The 21449-nt window shown below is 42.6% G+C and overlaps 1 long non-coding RNA gene across 1 annotated transcript; it reads right to left on the bottom strand.

The window, feature by feature from the left end:
* Positions 1 to 791: 791 nt before the first annotated feature.
* LOC134473541 (uncharacterized) lies at positions 792 to 13964 on the bottom strand. The gene is made up of 3 exons (XR_010043840.1): positions 12940 to 13964; positions 8093 to 8222; positions 792 to 1756 (listed from the first exon to the last, which is right to left on the bottom strand). It is a non-coding gene; the product is annotated as an uncharacterized LOC134473541 (long non-coding RNA).
* Positions 13965 to 21449: the final 7485 nt, after the last annotated feature.

Genomic DNA, 21449 nt, shown 5'->3' with positions numbered 1-21449 from the left:
GAGCAGCTGATGGAAGTCACTGCTGCTCCTTGTTCTTGCCAGTCTGGCTGGCCCCAGAATGTCATCTGTTGGAGCCCCTCTTTCTGTGGATTGGTTTTATTCCCGTCACTCACCGCAGGTCGATGCAGGTTCCCCACTAGCTGAGCTCTCTGTTAGGCTCATAGATCCCCGACCTCAGTGTGAGTGCATCTCTAGTGAGTTGAAGTGACGGGCTTTTGGGTAGCTCAGTAACTCTCGGCTGCGCTAGTTCAAGCACTGTACCAGGAGCACCAAGCCTTTAGCTGTTCCAATAGTAGCACTGGGACTGTACGTTTAATTGGTTTCTCTCAGCTTAGTTTGTTCCTGAGTCTGGAGAATCCATCTCCCTCTGTTCATGACTCCCCATGCTGTATTATTTTTGGAATCTAAGTTGACCATCTCAGGGAGCCTCTGTAGCCTGCTGTTATCTATCAGCTATCTTTACCTGCGAGATTTATTTACTGATTGATTGATTGATTGATTCATTGATTGACTTTTTCAAACAGGGTCCCACTATGCAGGTCAGTCTGCCCTTGAGCTTCCTTTGTAGTTCAGGCTGGTCTCAGAATCACAGTAATCCACCTGCCTCAGGTTCCCAAGCACTTGGATTACAGGTATGTACACCCAACTCTCCCTGGGTTCTGAGATCACAGGAATGTGCCATCACACATGGCAATATTTCTTTTTTTTTTAAAGGGTAAAACTAAACATAACAAAGCAGATCAGAAGCAAAACATTGTGACACAGATTTCAAAGCAAGACAACAGGAGATATACAGTGGCTACCATAATGTATTTTGTTTTCTTCTAAATAGTTGTATCTTCACACACAATGAATTCATACAAAACAAATGGTATAAAACTGATCAGAACACAGTAATGAATTTTTATTCTGAGACAGAATCTCACTATGTAGTTCAGGCTGCCCATCTTTCACTATATAGCCTAGGCACTCAGTGATCCTCCTGTCTCAGCCTCCTCAGAGCTAGCATTATAGGCATGTGCCACCACATCTGGTTCTGTCCTTCTCTTTTAAAACAAAAAATTCATGTTCTTTTATTTCTTTTCTTCATTTTTTTTTTCTTCCTTGTGCTAGTGTCTCACAAATGTTAGGCAAACATTTCCCCACTGAGATATATCCCTGCCTCTTCTCTGACTCACACATTCAGACTCTAGCGTTTACTCTCAGAGATACTCTGTTTATTCTTACATCTAAGCAAACAGACACTAGGAGTGGTTCATCCTAGAGAAAGGCTATCTGTCTTAAGTTGAGGCAGTCAGAACTCTCAAATGTGGAGCCCCTCCAAGACATGCCAGCTTTACTTTGTCTTTGGCTTTATTTAGGCTACGACTATGGTCAGGCTGTTTTTGCTATGCATCTTAGAGTTTGGAATCTGAAAGTCAAAATTTTATAAGCCCAAAGACAACCGGGAGACCAGTTTATTCTGCTTGCCTCCCTGTCTATCAGTATTTTCCTCATGTCGTGTATAAGTAACATTCTCTGATCCTGGAATTTCCAAGTCTTTGTACTTGATCCGCTTTCTGAAGAGTGGTCAGGTCATCAGAGCTGGTTTGCAGGAAATGAACTTAAATTTGAAGCTCAGGTCTGAGGAGTGTTTAGCAGACGCGTGTGCTTTCCAAGTCACCTGCCAGCTGCTTGTGTCTACATCGTGAACCTCTCGGCTGAGGTAGATTAAGGAAGAGTGCAGGCAGCAGAGAGCTGCTGGTACAACACATCGCTACCGGAAGCAAGAAAGAGACAGCAGTGGAGAGAAGGGAAGAAAGAAGGAAGGGTTAGTGTGGAGAAAAGGGCAGCAATGGACATGGACATAACAAATGCCCACGCTCCTCGGAGCCAGGCCGAAGTGTCCCATCTTGGGGAGCTGGGTTCTGGTCCAGCCCCAGAATCAGTCTGAGGGAAGATCCCTCCCTGCCTGCTGAGCCTCCAGGCCTTCCTCTCTGCTCTACATGGCAGGGGCAGAGCTGGGGAAACAGATGTGATTCCAGCCCGGGAAAGCCAGGGAAAGAGAAGCCTGGGGCAAGAAGGTGAGGAAGAAGCAAACAAACAAAGGAAAGGCAGATGCAAAGCAGAGCTAGGCGGGACCTAGAATTACGCCAAACTCACGTTTTCCATGAGTCTCAGACAGCTGGGGAAAATGAACTCGGGCCAGTCTTTGACAGAGAGCGCAATGACCTCAATGTACTGGCAGGCTTGGGCATGGCCTGCCGGGTTGGAAACCTCCCAGGGCGGTAGGAGGGGGCGCCCTCTAGGGGTGGGAGTGGGGGAGCCGCAGGGCGGAGCCACAGCGCCGGGACCTGGGGACAGCCTGTCCGCGAAAAGCCGGCTCTGGCGCACCTGGGGACGCGACAGGGAGCAGGGCCGGCGTCTACTTTGGCTGGCTGCACCAACTTTGAGTGAGCCCATGTGTTTCAGCCCTTGTCTGCTAGCGCAGCTCCCCACTTATTTGGGGATTTATTTTTCTCAGACTGATTTGGTCGGCTCTGTTCTGCCACAGTATTTTTAGCATTTAGTTGAATCAACTCAAAATTAGCTCCAATGCCCAGAAATGAACCAATGCTATCTAGAGCCGCGAGCCTGTCTTCTGAAGTTCTTGTGAGTGAGAGACCTCCCTGGGCAGCAGCTCATACCCCCATCTACAGCCTGAGCTCCTGCAGGTAGAGAACGCATTTCCCAGCCAAGGAGAGCCCTCTCCATATGACATCTCCAATAAAACTAAACCAATCTCTATTCCAACAAAAACCTCAAATGAAAACTGTGGGGGCCTTACAATTGCCCCATCACAATTATGGCCTATAGACAACCCTGACAATTCACAAAATGGTTGGGATCAATTAATAAGCTACATTTCAGTTACCCAGGGTGTGAGGTTTTAGAAAAGTTCTGTGGAAGTGTGTGAATCGTAATTGAGCCTTCCCAGTTCATCGTCATAACCAGGCAGAAATTTAATAATAAAAAATCAATAAAGATACTGATTGAGTGGAAACTTTGTATTCAGTCTAGAGCAGCACAGAATATTAAAAGAGAGGAGGCAACTACATAAGAAAGTTTAATGAGGGGCGCGGAGGGAGTCACCACAAAGGAGGCTGAGGTGGCACTCTGCAGACAAGGGGCAGGTTCTGTCTGATATGGGCTCTGATGGGGGTAGGCCTCTGGGGACTGATGCGAGCTGATTTATTTTGCGAGAGTGCAGGGGACTGGGTAAATCTTTACACACACAAACTTTGGCAGACTTTTGGGAGGTAAAAGCCATAGGGGCTTCTGGGAAAAAGGAGTTATGCATTATCATTGCACAGTTTTTAACTACTGCCAACATGATTGCGCTGTCTGGGTGGGGAGGATCTAACATTTCCATCTCTTTGGTGTTAGGGGGTGCTGTGGAGTCTCTCTGGCTGCTTCTTGCAGAGAGGGTGCGTTTTTTGGGGGGCCTAGAGAAGAAGGGAATGGGGTTGAGGGATTTTTTGTTCTGGCTTGGATAAGCTGCGAGAGCCTGAAGGCACAGGGGACAAGAAGCAAAAAAAGTATTGTAGTAATTAGGGGACACATAATGGGCCTTAAGATGGGAGCCCACGTGTCTAGGGAACCCCACCATGATGACCAAGAGGTAGTTCATATATCAGTTGCCAATTTTTTTGTTTTGTACCTGGTCTTTTATTATACCCGATTGGTTAACAAAATAGTTCTTTTCCCAACATGGCATAGTATCCCCTTTTCCTGCTGTAAGAATACCAAGTGCCCTTCCTTATTGGAGATTTACCATGGCCAGTGAGTTTATTTGATCTTGGAGTGAATTAACATTTTGGGAGACTGATTTTATCGCTGTTTTTAAGTCATGTGATATCTGATAATATGTGAGGCTGGTTTTTAATCTCCTTGTTCCCTGACCAATGGCAGAAAATATACTTATCCCAGTCACAATAAGTGCTATGGGCACTTTATGTGTGATAGTGTGATGAGGTAGGCCTTGTAGATGTTGGTGTAGGATTTGTGAAGAGTGTTTAAAGTGATATGTGGTGTTATTAGTCACTGTGCATGATCCCTACCATAGGGAGGAAAGACATGTGTAGGCCCTATGTCCACAGACAAAAATTATCCTGTTGAGGGACAGATTGTTTGGCCTTTTTACGTCATTAGTATGTATGTTTTGTAGGAAGTTAGATTTTTTACCTAAGGAACATTTTGTGAATTGTCAGGGTTGTCTATAGGCTGTAGTTGTGATGGGGCAATTGTAAGGCCCCCACAATTTTCGTTTGAGGTTTTTGTTGGAATAGAGATTGGTTTAGTTTTATTGGAGATGTCGTATGGAGATTTTGTTCATAGGGTAGACAAAGCAGGTAGGATCTCAGATATTTAAAGCATGTACAGGTTGAAAAGTATTTAAAACTTGAGGTATGGAAGAGGTTGTTTCTTAAGAGTGGGGAAAAGGTGTTAAGAGTTGAGATGTGAGCCAGCAGTTTAGTTCAGTGACATAAGCACCTGCCTGGCAAGTACAAAGTTGTGAATTCGAGCCCCAGTACAAAAAAAAAATCTGTCACAACAGTTGAGATATGAGGACCCATGCAATTTTTTGTGAAGAGTTATAAATATAGATTTAGGAGCAGACATGACATACAGATGAAAACCCCATGTTTGACTGCATAGAAGTAGTAGAAATGTTTTTAGATTTTTCTTTATGTGAACATGTAAGACCTCTGTGCAGAATATACATGTGATAATTATGTTTATGCAGATGTAGTCATCATGATTTGTCCAAAATTGAAGATTATTGTATCTTATGTACTTACATCCTCAATGGGGACAATAAAAACTGGAATGGTCAAAACCTGGTACATAGTTTGGATTTTTAGGGCAGAGATAAAATTGAGAGCATAGGTTGCATACATAGGTTGTCCATTATAGTAACCTTTAATGGTGAGCACTCTCCAAGGGAAATCAAATATTAGAGGTCCTAACGTCTAATTGGTTTGAGCAATAGTTATGTGGGGGAAGGACCTGCTGCTCCCCCATGTTTAGTCAGGTAGAATTGGTATTTTGGGGCGTCTGAGTGTTGTAGGGTAAGGTGAAGGAATAGACTGAGGGAGAGAAGGCAATTGAGGCATGTAAACAGTAAGATTATTAAAATGAACAGTGTGATAACTGTAAGCCTTCGGAGAATGGGGTAATGGGGAGGGGTAATTTTTGAGTGTTAGAGCACCTGTGAGGAAGAGAAGCATAGAGCCGTATATAGGCCAAAACCAGGTAGGGTAGCAAAGCATTAGCGTTTGTGTTGTGTTAATCTGAGATGGGTGGGAGCTATTGGATGTGAGGTCCATAAAGTTCCTTTAGTGTGTTTGGGATTGAAATTACTGGGAAGCAGATGTTATCTCTTCATCTGGGTGATGTGAAACCAGCATGGGAATCCCTCTACCTTTACCACAGTTGGAGTTGCAATGTATACCAGATGAGGTCCGTTTTACTTAGGTTGAAGAGTTGAAGTTGAACCTGTGGGTTTAGGAATTTTAATAATAAAGGAGGATCTGGTGTGTGTCCCTTGGAAGGTTGAGGCAGGCAAAGATCTGCGTATTGTTGAAGAAGGTGTTGGAGGAACAAGAAAACTTGAATGTGGTCAGCTAAGGGAAGAAGATTAGAAGGTGAAGGCAAGTTTTATAAGACAGTCTACTGTACATAACGTCAAAGGGGCTTGACTGAGTAGGAGTTTTCTAAGGGCTAGAAGTAGGAGTTTTGGTCATGGCTGATGTAGTTGCAGAATAAGTTTGGTTAGGTGAGTCTTGATGAGCCCATTTGTCTTTTTTACTTTTCCTGAGGACTGTGGATGGTATGGGATGTGCAGTTTTTAAGTGATACTGAGAAATGAAGGCCAGGCCATTATCAAATTGTATATATTTTGAGGAAGTCCAAACCTGAGGATGATATCCTAAAGCAGTATATTTGTTAATGATTTTACTTTTTGCTAGTGTGAGGGCTCGTGTCAAGGCCATGAGTTTTGTCTTTTGTGAGGAAGTTCCTGGAGGTAATGGATTTGCCTCTATCACTTTTGACCTGTAAACTATAGAATATCTTGCTGTTTTGATCCTGGTGGTGCTTGTTGAACTATAATCAATAGCAGTAGAGAGAGAAGAATCATGTATATGTGGGAAGGAAGTATGAGTTAGTTGGAGAACATCTGCGCAGTCATGTAGAGGACTTATCTTTGTGTCTGTTGTAGGAGTGGGCAATAGTGTGGCTGGATTGAGTGTGTTACTGGTTGAGACTGTGACAGTGGGGTCGTATATTAGACTTAGATATTCTTGTTGTAGCTGTGATAGGGTCATTAGAGCTGGGAGTGTCCTGTGAGAAATTAGATTGACTAGACTTTGTGTTGAGTAGACTGTGATTGTCGGTCTTAAAGTGAACTTTTTGGCTTCTTATGTCTGGATGGCTGTCACTGTTATTGCCTGAAGGCAGGGAGGCCATCCCTAACTTAGCTGTTTTGAGAGGTAGGCTACGGCCTGGAATGAAAGTCTTTTACTATGTCCCAGTACTCCCATCCCATCATCTTTATCTGTTATAGTGTATAGAATAAAAGGTATACTAGAATTAGGAAGTGTAAGCGCAGGGGCTCTAAAGAGGACCTCCTTAAGCTTTGTGAAGGGAATGTTAATTGGCATAGTAGGGTCTAGAGGCTCTGAAATAGCCCTTTAGAGGCTACGTATAGTGGCTGAGCTAAGGAAGCAAAGTTGGAGATCCAAAGGTGAAAAAAGTTTGATAGGCCTAAGAAGGATAATATTCATTGTTTTATGATCATTGTCTATATGTCACAAAGGAGTCTTTTGGTCAGAGGTTCTGGACAGAGTGGTGAGTGTAAGCATGAGGCCTAAGTATTTGACCTTTGGTGAGGCAATTTGAGTTTTGGAGCAAAAGACCTTGTATCTTCTACTACAGAGAAAGTTGAGTAAAGCAGCTGGGTGTTGTGTTATTGTGGCACTGGGGGAGAGGGGCAAGAGTAGATGGTCATCTATGTATTGAATGAGTGTACTAGGTTGTAGATTTATAGTCGAAGATTATTGGCTAAGGCTTGGCTAAAGAAGTGAGGGCTGTCTCTGAATTCCTGAAATAGCACTGTCTGTTAGTTGAGTGGACCAAAAAGTATCTGAATCCGTCCATATAAACATGAAAAGGTCTTGGCATTGTGGATATAAGGGAATAGTGAAAAATGTATTTTTAAGTCTAATACAGGAAAGTGAGAGGTATATGGAGGAATATGAGACAGCATAGTATAAGTGTTTGGCACCACCAGGTGAATTGACACTATTGTACTGATAATAGCTCTGGGATCTTGCATTAAGTGATACGAGCTGTTGTATTTGAGGACAGGGAGACTAGGAGTATCATAAGGCAAGTAGTGACTTTTAGAAACCCATTAATTAACAAGTAGCAGATAATAGGTTTGAGTCCCTGTTGATGTTTAGGAGCTATTGGGTATTGGGGAACAGAAGGGAAGACTGTGGGGTATTTGAGACGAATTAGCAGTGGAGTAATATGGGTGGCATCAGTGGGATTGGAGGTGTCTTATACTGTAGGGTCCATGAGTGGGGGATGGAAGGGAAGAGGCTGAGTCAGTGGTGTGTGATGGTTGGGACTGGAGTATGAAAGCCATCGGGAGAGGAGAGAGATTAAAAGAAATTGAGTTTTTTGGGGTATAATTTTTATCAAAAAGAAGAGGTACAGGACAGGACAGCTGTGTGTAAAGAAAGGGTTTGGTGTCTGCAGGGAGTAGGTTTTGTCTGCAGAGGTCATGTACACTGGCTGTCAACTCCCACAGCAGAGACTGCAGATTGGGAACATGGGTCTTAAACCTCAGAAAGAACATTATGGGTGGCTAACATGTCAACAAGGAAAGAGAAAGTTTTACCTGAGACATGCAGCAAGACTTAGGGCTCTAAGAGAGATACCTCGGTGAGGCCGTAACCCTGAGCCCCATCGATCCTCTTCATTGGTGAAGCCCAGCAGATGAGCCAGTGGTGAGTCCAAGGCAGCAGTGTCTTATCCTGTGAGGGAGGGGAAGGTGATGACTTACCTGCTCTCTGGCAGACAGGACAGATGAACTTCCAGTGGTGCTCTTGGTTATAGATGGGTCCAATTCCCAGTCATGGTTGCAGATCAGGGCAGGCTTGTGTCCTGTGTTGTTTTTCTGCCGCACTTGAAGCCTGATAGGGGATAATAGGTTTTTAGGGGTTTTTTTTTTCCTCCAGCCTGTGTTTTATCTTGAGCCCTGAGCTGCAGCTGCCATGTCCATAAATTGGCCTTGGAGTTTTAGCTTGGAATGCAACTCATCCTGGAATGTAACTTTTTAAAGGTCATCCTACATTTGTTGTTTTTGTCTATCCTTAAAGACATGGCAAGCCATATATAAGAGATCTTCCTGGGGGGATTGAGGACCAAGGTCTGACATTTTGAATTTAGTCTGAATGTTTGGTGCTGCTTGGGAAATAATATGGGAGTTTAGCAGACTGCGGGATCAAGTATGATGGGCAGAGAGAGAGAGGAGGGGGCAGAGTTGGGTAAACAGAGGAGGAGCTCACAGTGGTGTGGTCCTCTGAGAGTGACTTTGAGATAAGAAGAAGGAGAAAGAAGGTGGGAGGAGGGTTTCTGCATGAGTTATGGTGGAGGTGTTTTGTCTATGGGGTCTGAGAAACAAGAAGAGGAAGAGTCACTATGGCAAGCTGATAAAGGAAGAGAACCTGTGAAGTGATCCAAAAGAATTTGGGAGGCCTTGCAGGTTTGGATTAGGTCAGGGCATGCCTGCAACTATAAGAACATTTGGACAGCTGGGCGTGGTGGCTCATGCTTGTAATCCCAGCACTCAGGAGGCTGAGGTAGGAGGATCATTGGGAGTCTGAGACCAGCCTAGGCTACAAAGAGAGCTCAAGGCCAGCCTGAATTGCACAGAGAGACCCTGTCTCAAAAAGACAAAAAAAAAAAGAACATTTGGACAAAAAGTATTTACCCCCATTTGCCGTGTCAGCAGTAAAAGTTATGAAAATCTCTTAATGGGGGGTTAGGGATTTAGCTCAGTGGCATAAGTGCCTGCCTAGCGAAGTGTATGGTCGTGAGTTTGATCCCTGGTACCAATAAAAAAGGAAAAGACAAAAAATAAAATAAAATAAAATCTCTTAATGTTAGCCTCTTTGGCCTGAGTTTGTTTTAGCCTAAGTGCATCTAAGTGCAGCCCAGAGGAGTGGTTTTGTCAGGTAATGATTATTACTCATGTTTTCAAATTAGAAAAGTGAGCCAGGGGTTGGAAGGGTTGTGAGTCAACAGAGAATCATCACCCTCTGGTGAGACACAACCAGGAGTCCCTCAAAGAACGTAGAGTAGTACCAACAATGAATTCACCAGTCATCACCAGAGAAGACAAAGAGGAAATCCCAAAGGATGTAGAGGGGAGGCTCACCTTGGACCTGACAAGATGAAGGCCCAGTGTTGGATGTTGGCTAGAAATGGCAAGGTAGAGGAGTCCCTAGTCCCAGAAAAAGAGACAGAGAGAGAGAGAGAGGGAGAAGGAGGAACAGAAAGGAAGGTCCATAGACCAGGGTGGGGACTTAGACTGGGGGACAGACCCCCCAGGAGGCAGATAGCCTCTGACTGCTGGAGTCACAGCACTAACTGGTTGAGTACTCAATCTAGAGCAGCACAGAATGTTAAAAGAGAGGAGGCAACTAGACAGGAAAAGAGGTTAGTGAGGGCATGGAAGGAGTCACCACAAAGGAGGCTGAGGTGGCTCTCTGCAGACAAAGGGCAGGTTCTGCCTGATATAGGCTCCGATGGGGATAGGACTCTGGGGACTGATGTGAGCTGATTTATTTTGTGAGAGTACAGGGGATTGGGTAAATCTTTACACACGCGAGCTTTGGCAAAGACTTTGGGAGGAAGAAGCTATAGGGACTTCTGGGAAAAAGGAGTTATACATTATCATGGCACAGTTTTGAACTACTGCCATGATGATTGTGCTGTCTCTCAGACGGAGGTAGGGATCTGACAATACAAGAAATGGATAACCAGTTTAGAAAGAAATGTTCTGTGGGAAATGAGTCCAATGCAAAGGGAAGATGAGGTGAGAGACAGCAAACTGGCTTTCTTCATCTGTTTTTGCCTGTAAAGAATACACCCATTAGTTGAAAGCTTCCAGGCAAATGTACAGAAATTTGACTATGTCTGATCCACTAAATTAAATTCAGGGGCTAAACACAAAAATTCCTATAATAGGAAGGGAAAGATGGACGGTTCGAGGGGGTGGGAAGGAGGGAATGGTGCCTGTCAAGCCAGGAAGCCATGAAACCGTAAAGACCAAAGGCAAAAGGACCCTAGATACCCACAGACATTTGTCCTCAGGACATTTGGGTGGGGGAAAACTTTGACCATCGGGTCCAATTTTGATGTCATATCCTCCCAAAAACCTCATCTGACCCCCAATGCTTTTGAAAAGTCGATCATTCTCTCTCCTGAATTGACTCATTTATTTTGCAGTCTCATCATCATCTTTAGTCATCTGTTATGGGGTTTATCTCATTCTCTGTTAGGCTGTAAATTCCCTGGTGGTGGAGGCTGAGTCTTACTCAGTCCTTGCCAACATAATGGTTCAGTGCATTGAGAACTCAAGAAGTATGCTCAACTGAATCGAAACGCAGACTTGAAACAGTACCTTCCCATTTATGAGACATAAACTTTCAGAAATTTAATCAACTGGAAATGGTGGAAGATAAAGTTTTAAGGAAGCAATATGAAAAGCTGAACTATTGTACAAGATTGGAAAGAAAGGAAATGGACCAACCCAAAGCAGAGGTATTGGGGAAGAGCTATGCTAAAAGCTGGGATATAGGGCAAGATCACTGCATGAAAAACAGAATTCAAATCTTCAATATTAGCCCTTCTAGGGCCATGTTTGGTGGCACATGCCTGTAATTACAGCCTTTCAGAAACGGAGGCAGAAGGATTGCTGCAAGTTTTAAGTCAGCCTGGGCTATAAAATGAGTTCAAGTTTAGTATGAACTGCAGAACAAGATTCTGTTTCAAAGAAAAAAATATTTATGTATATATAACATAAATATATTATATATATATATATACACACACACATATTTATGGCACTTCTGACTCATTACATTCTTCATGTAAAATTTTTTTTTTTTTTTTGCTTTTTCGGTTTTTTATCGGTACCAGGGATCGAACTCACGACTGCCTGCTTGCAAGGCAAGAGCTTATGCCGCTGAGCTAAATCCCCAGCCCCTCATGTAAAATTTTTAATGGCAGTGATTTTCTGATGATAACTTGCAGTTACTCCCATATTCCTTGTTAATGCAAATCTAAAATGTTTGATGCAGAATCAGGATTACACTGAAGTTCCTAAAATAGAATCTTCAACAACAAAAATCTAAATAGCTCCCCTGTATCATTCTGATGCTTCTTTTTAGTTGTCTTCTGTTTACTCTTGGTGATTTTCAAGGTTCAGGTCTCAGCCATCTCTGTCTCTGTCTCTATCTCTGTGTGTCTCTGTCTATCTCTGTTTCTCTCTCTGACACTCTCTGTGTGTATCTGTCTGTTTTTCTCTCTCTAATTCTGTCTCACTTTGTGTCTGTGTCTCTGTCTCTGTCTCTCTCTGGCTCCTAGAGACTGAAGCCTGAGGCCTGTTAGCACTACCTCCACACTATGCCACTGGGCTACTCCCTCAGCTTCCACCCCTCTTTAAATTGTATTCTCATTCATCCTCCACCCTCAGCAGAGACTACAAATTACCTGCCTGGGCACCCTAGGGACTTATATGTGAGTCACCCTCATGAGGCCTTTCCCTCACATTGAGTTCCTGCACACACCCAGCATGCAGGTAGCCTGCCCCCCAGATCTGGAGTCTCCTCACAGCCCAAGCAGGATCAGTTATGGCATGACAGGACCTGAGGCTGCTCCCCAAAGCGGGAACTATGGTCTTAGGTTAGGAACTGAATCACCCTTATGCAATGATGGCTCTCCCAGGACCTGTCCCAGCCAATCCTGAGACCCACATCTCCCAGCCCAGCACTTGCAACTAGGATTCTCTGCTGCCAACTAGACAGACCCTTGACCCTTGCTTTTGTCCCCTTTTCCATAAAGCCCCCAGGTAACCATCAGATCTTCAAGACATCATGGTCCTCTTTTTCTGGGCTTCCCAGGGTGGCCATGCAGATAAAACTCCTTTCCTGCCCATCTCTTTGGTTGGTGTCATGGCACAGATGACAGAGTCTGGTCTGTTGGAGTCATTATACACATTAAAGTTATGCAACTTGACTGGTAAATCATACATCAGATTATGGGGTGTATTTTGGGGCATTTTCTCCTGTTTCGTTTATTCCTCTTTCATTCTTTGAGACATCCCATCATAGTCCAGGTTGGCCTTGAACTTACCATGTGACAAAGGCTGGCTTGGAGCTTGCAGTAATCCTCCTGCCTCAGCCTTCCAACTGCTGGGATTATAGGTATGTACAACCATGATCACTGCACTTTGTTACTGTAACTTTACAAAGTCTTTTTCTTTCCTTTCCTTTTTTTTTTTTCCTTGAAACAGGGTCTTACTGGCATTGAACACATGACAATCCACCCGGATTTTCTATTGCCTAAAATCATCTGGAAATGAAACTTCCTGTAAAGAAGAAAGGCATCCACCACTTTTTTTTTTTAAAAAAAAGAAAGAAAACCGCACAAAGTACAAAAGAATAAAGTAAATCAAAACAAGACAATGAAAGCAAAACAGAACTTCAAAACATGATAATAGTAAATCAACAATGGCTACCATAATACCTCTTGATACCTTCAGAATAGCTGCCCATACTCTCAGACATAATAAAATCAAACAAAACAGAATAAAGCCAATCAAACACTTTTGGCTTTACTTACCACCTAGAAAAAAGTAGTCGAATATGGTCATTTTCTAAACCTCTTTTGGACTGGGATTTCATTTTCATATAGTTTAAAAATTCATCGCGATTCTTTAGTGTACCCTCTTGTTTCATTTCCATAGCAGCCCTGGGTTACACTTTTATCTCTTCGTAACAAAGGCGAAGAGGAAGTTAAGTAACTTGCCCAGGGACTGCACTGCTTTCTAAGGGGCAGAGCTAGTTCCATCCACCCTGCCCTTTGGTCTGTTATTTTTCAACCTGCTCAACCCCAAGATTCTCCAAAGAGCTCAAAACTGCTTCTCCACACATGGAGGCATTGTCTTTACTGCATACGCGGGAAGCCTTTCAGATATCCACGATCTTTGTCCCCAGATCCCTGCCTTCTGGTGAGGGGACAGACCCGGGAAGGGCAACCCGGACTGTGGCCGGAAGAAAGGCAGGGACCCCTGTACGCGGGGAGCTCTGGTGCTCGGGCCTTGGTTCAAAGTCCGAGAGGGAAGGCGAGACGAGGGGTGCGCCTAACACGGACCCATCTCACTCATCTCGGCGTTTTCAGCTAGGCCCAGACCATCACCGACGCCCGCTCCTCAGAGAGAACGGCTTAAGAGCGGAGGGGAAGCGCGGCTCTCACTCCTGAGGCGGAGGACCGGTCTCCGCGCAGGTGCGCGAAAGCCCGCGCGCCCTGCAGGCCCCGCCCCTCCCCGCACAGTCCCTGCGGCCGCTGGCGTCTCACGCGTTGTGTGTGAGCGGGGTCGCGCGCCCGCGAGAGCGAGCGGCACGCGAGTGAGGGGCTGAGGCCTAGCGGCGTGTGGGAGTCGGTGTCTGTGCAGTCGGGGCGAGGGCCAGGCAGCGCGACCGCGAGACCGTGAGGAAGGGGCGACGGCCGAGGACGCCTGGCCTGGCCGCGGCAGCGGCGGGCGGCGGAGGAGAAAGGAGGCGGCTCCGGCATCATTCCTGCCCCTCCCCCTCCACGCCTCAGGTGACCTGTCGGACCCGGGCCGCGATTTGGTGGGAGGGGGGCCGGAGCTGGAGGCCAGGTGAGCGTTCGGCGCCCGCTGGGGTGGGGCGCGGGGGGGGGGTGCGGCCGGGGAGCCCGGGAGGAGCTACCTCGACGCTGGGAGGCCGTAGGCTCCGTGGTCGGTGGGGCGGGACGCTGCCTGGCGGGGTGCAGGAGGTGCGGCTCCCCGTGGGCGAGGGGCTGTGGTGGCCGGGAGCGCTTCCCTGAAGGTCGCGAGTGAACCCCGGGCGGGGCCATGCCCTCACCTGCGGTTGCTCTGCGCCTACTCCCGGTGGGTTTGCGAGGTGCCTTCCTCCCACACTTTTGACAGCTCTCTGAGGAGAAGGGGGATGACCAAATGCTTGCTTTTTATTTTTAAGCATTTGGCTGTGATTTACCTGAAAAATTGTAAGTGGCGAGGGTGTGGTTAACTGCTCTTGCCTTACTAATTTTTACGTCTGAGCTCAGGTTCATAATACCAGGATATATTCCTATTTGTATTCATGAATACAGATGGAGTGTTCATTCCATTCTGTAAATGAGATTATTAAGCTAACCTTCTGAATTTCAGTGTAAATTCTTTGAATTATTTTTCCATTAATTGCATATGCTGTATTTTCCTCTGTTTTCTGACACTTAGGTTAAATTCTAAATTTAGGGGCTGGAGATTTAGCTTAGCGGCATAAGCGCCTGCCCTGCAAGCAGACAGTCATGAGTTCGATCCCTGGTACCAACAAAAAGGAAAAAGACCAAAAAAAAAAAAAAAAAAAAAAAAAAAAAAAATTCTAAATTTACATGGGAAGTATATGGGCAGCTTAATATGGGCTTAATATGTTTCTTTTGTTGGTTTACTGTTTATTGGTAGGCGTTCTTATTTATTATCTTTCAAATGTTATTTAAATGTTTTTTTCTCGTACAATGTTGAGTAGTTTAAGGGTCATTTCTTCTATTAAAATGATTTCTTGGGCTGAGGATTTAGCTCAGCGGCATAAGCACCTGCCTTGCAAGCAGGCAGTCGTGAGTTCGATCCCCAGTACCGATAAAAAGGAAAAAGACAAAAAAAAAAAGTTTCTTAAAAACAGTTGCAAAATACATTTAAGATAATTCATTTTGTAATAAAAACTGAAATTTCAGTCATGGAACGCAACATTTATTTTTTTACATTTTTCTAAAATGTAACCTAAGTTTAAGAACATAGTGAAATTTCTGATAGTTACTATATGTTACTCGGTTAGTATGTCAAAGGAAAGGAGGACTGTTTTCTGTTGGGGTAATCTTAATGTTTATTCCTATGTTAATGATTTTCTGTTTCCTGTATTAAAGAGGCTATCCTTTTTCCAGTGAACATGTTTAGGTCCTTTGTCAAATATCAGGTGGCTGTCTTTGTAGTTGTGTTTGCATCTTCTAATCTGTTCCATTGATCCTCAGGTCTATTTCTTTGCCACTACCATGCTGATTTTATCACTTTGTAGTATAATTTCAAGTCAGGAATTAAGATGCCTCCTGCCTTGCCTTTGTTGCCCAGAATTGCCTTTGCAATTCTAGGTTTCTTCTGTTTCCAAATGAATTTTAGGAGTGTTTTCTCTAAATCTGTGAGGTATGTCAATGGTATTTTGATTGGGATTGCATTAAATCTGTATAACAGTTTTGGGAGTATGGCCATTTTCACAATGTTGGCTCTACCTAACCAAGAGCAGGAATATCCTTTCATTTTCCGATATCATCTTCAATCTCCTTTTTTTAGAGTAGTATAATTTTCAGCATATAGATCTTTTACTGTCTTGATTAGGTTGATTCTTAGATGTTTCATTTTTTTTTTTCTTTTGTCTTTTTCCTTTTTATCAGTACCAGGGATTGAGAGATGTTTCATTTTTTTAGGTGCTATTGTGAAAGGTGGTATTTCCATAATTTCTCTCTCAGTGAGTTTTTTGCTTGTGTACAGGAATGCTATTGATTTTTTGAGTGCTGACTTTGTATCCAGCTATGCTGCTGAATTTGTTATTTGAAAGGCTTTTGGCCCAGACAGGACACTGTAGCCGGTAAAGCCTTAGTGGCAAAACTAAGGAGCTCTATCTTCCCCACCCCTAGGAATTTGCATCTGGCACGAAATGAATAGCAATGAGCTCCTGTGCATCCCTAATGCCCCCTCAGGCTCCACCCCAAACTTAAGCTACATGTATGCCCCCACTCCACGTGTCCTCGTCAGTAGGAAAGATCCTGACCCAGAGATCGCAGACCCTGTGGAGATGCCAGACCCCAGGGGGTTGGGGTGTCTCTCTCCACATTTCTTAAAATAAAGGTCATTTATATGTCATACTTATCTTTTCAGCCGCGCCACAATTCTATCATTTATTACCTCTAGTAGTTTTTTAATGGAGTTTTTTGGGTGTTCTATATAAAGTATCGTGTCATCAGCAAATAATAGTAATTTAAATTCTTTCTTTCCTTGCTTATTCCTTTTATTTCTCTCTCTTGTCTGATTGCTCTGGCTAATATTTCAAGAACCATATTGAATAGGAATGGTGATAGTGGACATCCTTGTGTCGTTCCTGATTTTAGAGTGAAGGCTTTCAGTTTCTGTCCATTTAGTATAATGTTGGCTGTTGGTTTGTCATAAATGGCCTTTATAAGAATGAGGTAGATACCATCTGTTCCAAGTTTCTGTAGGGTTTTTATCATGAACAAGCGTTAGACTTTAACAAAAGCTTTTTCTGTGTCTATTGAGATGATCATGTGGGTTTTTTTTTTCTTTTTTTTGTTTTTTTTGGCTCTGTTGATGTGGTGTATTACATTTATTAATTTGCGTATGTTAAACCTTCCTGCATTCCTGAAATAAATCCCGCTTGGTCATGGTGTATTATCTTCTTGATGATTTGCTACATTCTATTTGCCAGTATTTTATTGAGAATCTTTGCATCAATGTTCATTGGTGAGATTGGCCTATAGTTTTCCTTTTTGGTTGGGTCTTTCTCTGATTTTGGTAGCAGAATGATACTTGCCTTTAGGAATGAGTTAGGGAGGATTGCTTCTCTTTTGATTTCATTGAGGAGTAGTGGAGTCAGCTCTTTTCTAAATTTCTTGTAGAATTCAGCCGTGAACCCTCCAGGACCTGGGGTTTTCTTGGTTGGTAAGTTTTTAAAAATGTTTTCAATTTCAATAGCTGATATTGGGTTATTCAAAATTTTTATATCTTCTTGGTTGAGCTTTGGTAGTTCATATGATTCTAGAAATTTGTCCATTTCCTTCGTGTTTTCCACCTATGTGAGTAGAAATTTTCAAAGTAGGCATTCATGATCTTTTGAATTTCCATGGGATTTTTGTAGTGATTTCTCTTTTCAGTCCTTATTGTGTGAATTTGAGTTTGTGTGTTTTTTTTCTTAATAAGGTTGGCTAGAGTTTTATCAATTTTGTTTATTCTCTCAAAAAAAAAACAGCTCTTCCATTCATTAATTCTTGTGTGTTTTTTTTTTTTTTTTAAGTTTCAATTACATTGATTTCTGCTCTGATCTTTACAATTTCCTCTCTTCTCTGAGCTTTGGGTTTGACTTGCTCTTTTCTAGGAGCTTGAGAGCTAGCATCAGGTTATTTGTGCTCACTCCATTTTCTCAATGTGACAATTTATTGCTGTGAAAATTTATTGTTTCTTGATGTGACAATTTATTGCTATATATTTTCCTCTTAAGACCACTTTCATTGCATCCCACAGGTTATGGTATGTTGTATCTGTATTTTCATTGAATTGTAGGTATTGCTTTATTTCTTTTTTAATTTCACCTGTAGCCCATTGTTTGTTCATAAGATTGTTATTTAATTTCCATGTACTTATGCCGCTTTTGTAATTTCTTTTGCCATTAATTTCCAATTTCAGTGCACTATGATCAGATATTATGCAAGGGATATTTCAATCCCTTTGCATTTACTTAAGAATGTTTTATGGGTTAATATATGGTCTATTTTGGAGAATGTCCCATGTTCAGTTAAGAAGAATATATATATTCTGATGTGGTTGGGTGGAATACTCTGTAAACATCTACTAAGCCCATTTGCTCACAGATATGATTCAGTTCTGTTATTTCTTTGCTGACTTTTTGTCTAGTTGATCTATCTCTTTGTGACAGTGGAGTGTTAAGGTCTCCTATTATAATTTGTATTCTTGTGTATTTGATCTTTCATGTCCATTAGTATTTGTTTTATATAGTTGGGTGCTCCTGTATTTGGTGCATGTATAATTGTTTGTTCTTCTTGAAGTTTTCCATCAACAAGTATGAAGTGACCTTCTTTATCTCTTTTAATCATTTTAGGTTTGAAGTTCACATTGGCTGCAAACAGAATAGCTACCCCTGTTTTTTTCTGGTTTCTGTTGCATGGAATATTGTTTTCCATCTTTTGACTTTTAATCTATAAGTTTCCTTTTGAGTCACTTATGTTTCTTGTATACAGCATATTGTGGAATCCTGTTTCTTGATCCATTCTGTCAACCTATTTCTTTTGATAGGGGAGTGGAGGCCATTTACATTTATGGATGTAACTGATATGTACTGACTCAACTTTGTCATGTTATGTTTCTGTGGTTGGTTTTATGCTTTACCCCCTTGTTTAATTTCTTGCCCTGCCTGGTGGTGTCTTTCTGCTGTTGTTCTAGAGATTGTGGTTATCTTTGTCTCTAGTATGTCTTTCAGCATTCTTTCTAGAGTTGGTTTGGTGGACATGAATTTCTTCAGTTGTTCTTTTTCATGGAAGTATCTTGTTTTTCCATTAAATTTGAAAGATAGTTTTTCTGGATGCATCAGTCTGGGTTAAAAGTGGTTTTCTTTAAGGGATTGGAATACTTTACTCCAAGATCGTCTTAACTTGAGGGTTTGCACTGAAAAGTCTGTGCTACAAAGTGATTCTGATGGGTTTTCCTTGATAGGTGAGTCTTTTCTCTAACAGCTTTTAGTATTCTGTTTTTATGTTGTATGTCTGCAATTCTAATTATTATGTGTCTAGGTATAGATTTACGTTGGTTGTGACTGTTTGGCGTTCTCACTTATCTGTATATCGGATTTTTTTCCCCATATTTGGGAAATTTTCTGCTATTACTTCTGTGAATAGTTTACCTATGTCATTTGCATTGACTCCTGCATCTTCATTGATACCTATTAGTCTTACATTGTTTCTCTTGGCATCATCCTGAAGCTGCTGTATTGTTATTTCATGTTGCTTTGTTGTTTTTAAAATTCTACTCTTTCAGGATTGCTAACTGTGATCCTGTCCTCAAGGTTCAAAATTCTATCCTCAGCTTCATTTAAACAGTTCTGAAAACTTTCAATAGAATTATTTGTTTCTTTGATATCTCTTTGAATTTGTTTCATAGATTCTTCTTGTTTTCTATATTCTTCATTCAAAATTTTAATCAATTTCCCATTTCCCTGTATTTTTTGTATCTATTTCTTCTCTGGCTATGCTGATCATTTCCTTTACTAAGGTTGTTACTTCTGTCTTTATATGTCTTTATATGGGAAACTGTTTCTAATTTGATTTCCTTTATAGCCTCATGGATTTTCTTTTAAGCTCAAATATGGAATTCAAATGGATTTGTTTCTTTATTTCATTTGCTATCTTTTTGGAGATTTCTGGAGTATGACTTTTAAAGTCGTCTATTTCAATGTCACCTGTGCTTGCTCCTGATAGGCTAGATATTTGAGACTGTATTTTGCTTTTTCATTTTGTCATTTTCACCCTTTGGGCAATTATTTGGTCTTCTAATACCACTAGCCGCAACTATTGGTAGTGTGGGATTTAGGATCCTACTGTGTCATTGATGTTTGCCCGATCGCTGAGTACCACAATAAAGAGGAAGGCCAGTCTCCTGAATTCCTCCTGCAGGGGCTATTGTGTGAGTCCTATATTCTTCGTAGGCTGACAAGCCTAGGAGTATTGATGTAGGTCAACTCTTAGTTCCTGCTATTACTTTGTCTTCAGGTTATTCCAGGTCACCAAATTTCCCTGTCTATAGTGTTTGTGTCAGCTGAGGCCCTACTGTGTCCCTACTGTGTTCCTATGTGTTTCATAAGCCCTTTTATTTTTCTCCAAGTTGGGGGAGGCCTTATTGGCACACTTCTCACTTTGCCTGATGTTCTCTGTATGGAGAAAGGATCACCCACATTCTTGCCAAGCTCACCAAGGTCTTACAGTTAGTCAGAGGGAGCTTTACTACTGCTCTTATTTATCCACTACAGACTTCTGTTTTAGGGGCATACCACACTGAATGGAGCCTGCTGAGGTCTTCTGTTTGGGTGAGGGGTTACTGAATCTCCCATCGAGCTAGCACAGTTAATGTGCTGTAGTCCAAGGTTCTGGGAGAAAGGGTGAGAGCCAGAGATCAACAGCAGTATTAGGTCCAGGAGGTGGGGAGGAGGGTCCCTGAGGGGTGGGCTGGTGTCATCAGTCTGGGCATCCACGGGGAGCACGGGAAGCACACAGCGTGGCAGCGTAGCTGGTTGCAGTCCTCTTTTTCACTCCAGAGTGAAATTACCAGCAATATCTTAGAAATGTACTCCTTCTCAGCCACACTGAGAAAGAACACACAAGGCTAGGGATTTAGCTCAGCAGCATAAGTGCTTGCCTGGCAAGTGCGGTACTGTTTTGAGGCATGTGGGAAGCATCCATTAAAATATCTGCCAGTTGGCGCTGGGGATTTAGCTCAGCGGCATAAGCACCTGCCTTGTAAGCAGGCAGTCGTGAGTTCGATCCCCGGGTACCAATAAAAAGGAAAAAGACCAAAAAAAAAAAAAAAAAAAAAAAATCTGCCAGTTGCTACCAGTTTGTATCCACCTGGTATTTGCTACTGGGGCAAGTCACTGGATTTGTTTCTCAAAGCTCCTCACTCTGAGCTGATGGACTCATGCAGCACACTAGTGGGGTGGGGGAGAGGGCGCCTGTGAGGGGAAGGGGAGAACTAAGACATCATTGCATACCTAAGCAAGATTAGATTTTATCTTCTAGGGAGCAGGCCTAGAAATGTAAACTGAGTGAAAATGGCAGAGGAAAAACTTCTGTACTCAAAAAAACACAAAAGGGGATGTAAAAAGATGTAAGAAATGTACATGCACAAACTCCCCCAACGATGAATCATTATATACTATAAACACATGATAGTACAAATTAAAAAGCAAGTTTTAAAAACTTGGAGCATGAGAGAAAACAAAGTACAGAGTAAGGATGGAGAGATCTGTGTTGCTTGCTGATACCTGTTGTGTGGGCAGTTTAGTGATGTGGATTCCTAGAAACTATTTTATGACAAGTAAGTTTGCAAAGTATATTTTGCAAGTAGGATTTAAATCATAAGAAAGTGAGAAAACAGTCTTTAGAAATTATAATTATTCCACACATGCACACTATTTCCTGAGGATCAGACTCAGTTCCTTGTGCATACTAGGCCCATAGCTAGGCCTAGGAGTTATATTTTAAGATCTGAGGGTCGTTCCCTGTTGCTCTGCTGCTTTCTTCTTGACATAAACTGTTTGCCC

The sequence above is a fragment of the Cavia porcellus genome, unplaced genomic scaffold (assembly GCF_034190915.1).
Source record: "Cavia porcellus strain 051 isolate PalLab524CR breed Dunkin Hartley unplaced genomic scaffold, mCavPor4.1 scaffold_27, whole genome shotgun sequence".
NCBI lineage: Eukaryota > Metazoa > Chordata > Mammalia > Rodentia > Caviidae > Cavia > Cavia porcellus.
The sequence above is the reverse complement of the archived record's forward strand: the minus strand, read 5'-3'. Positions and strand labels throughout refer to the sequence as shown.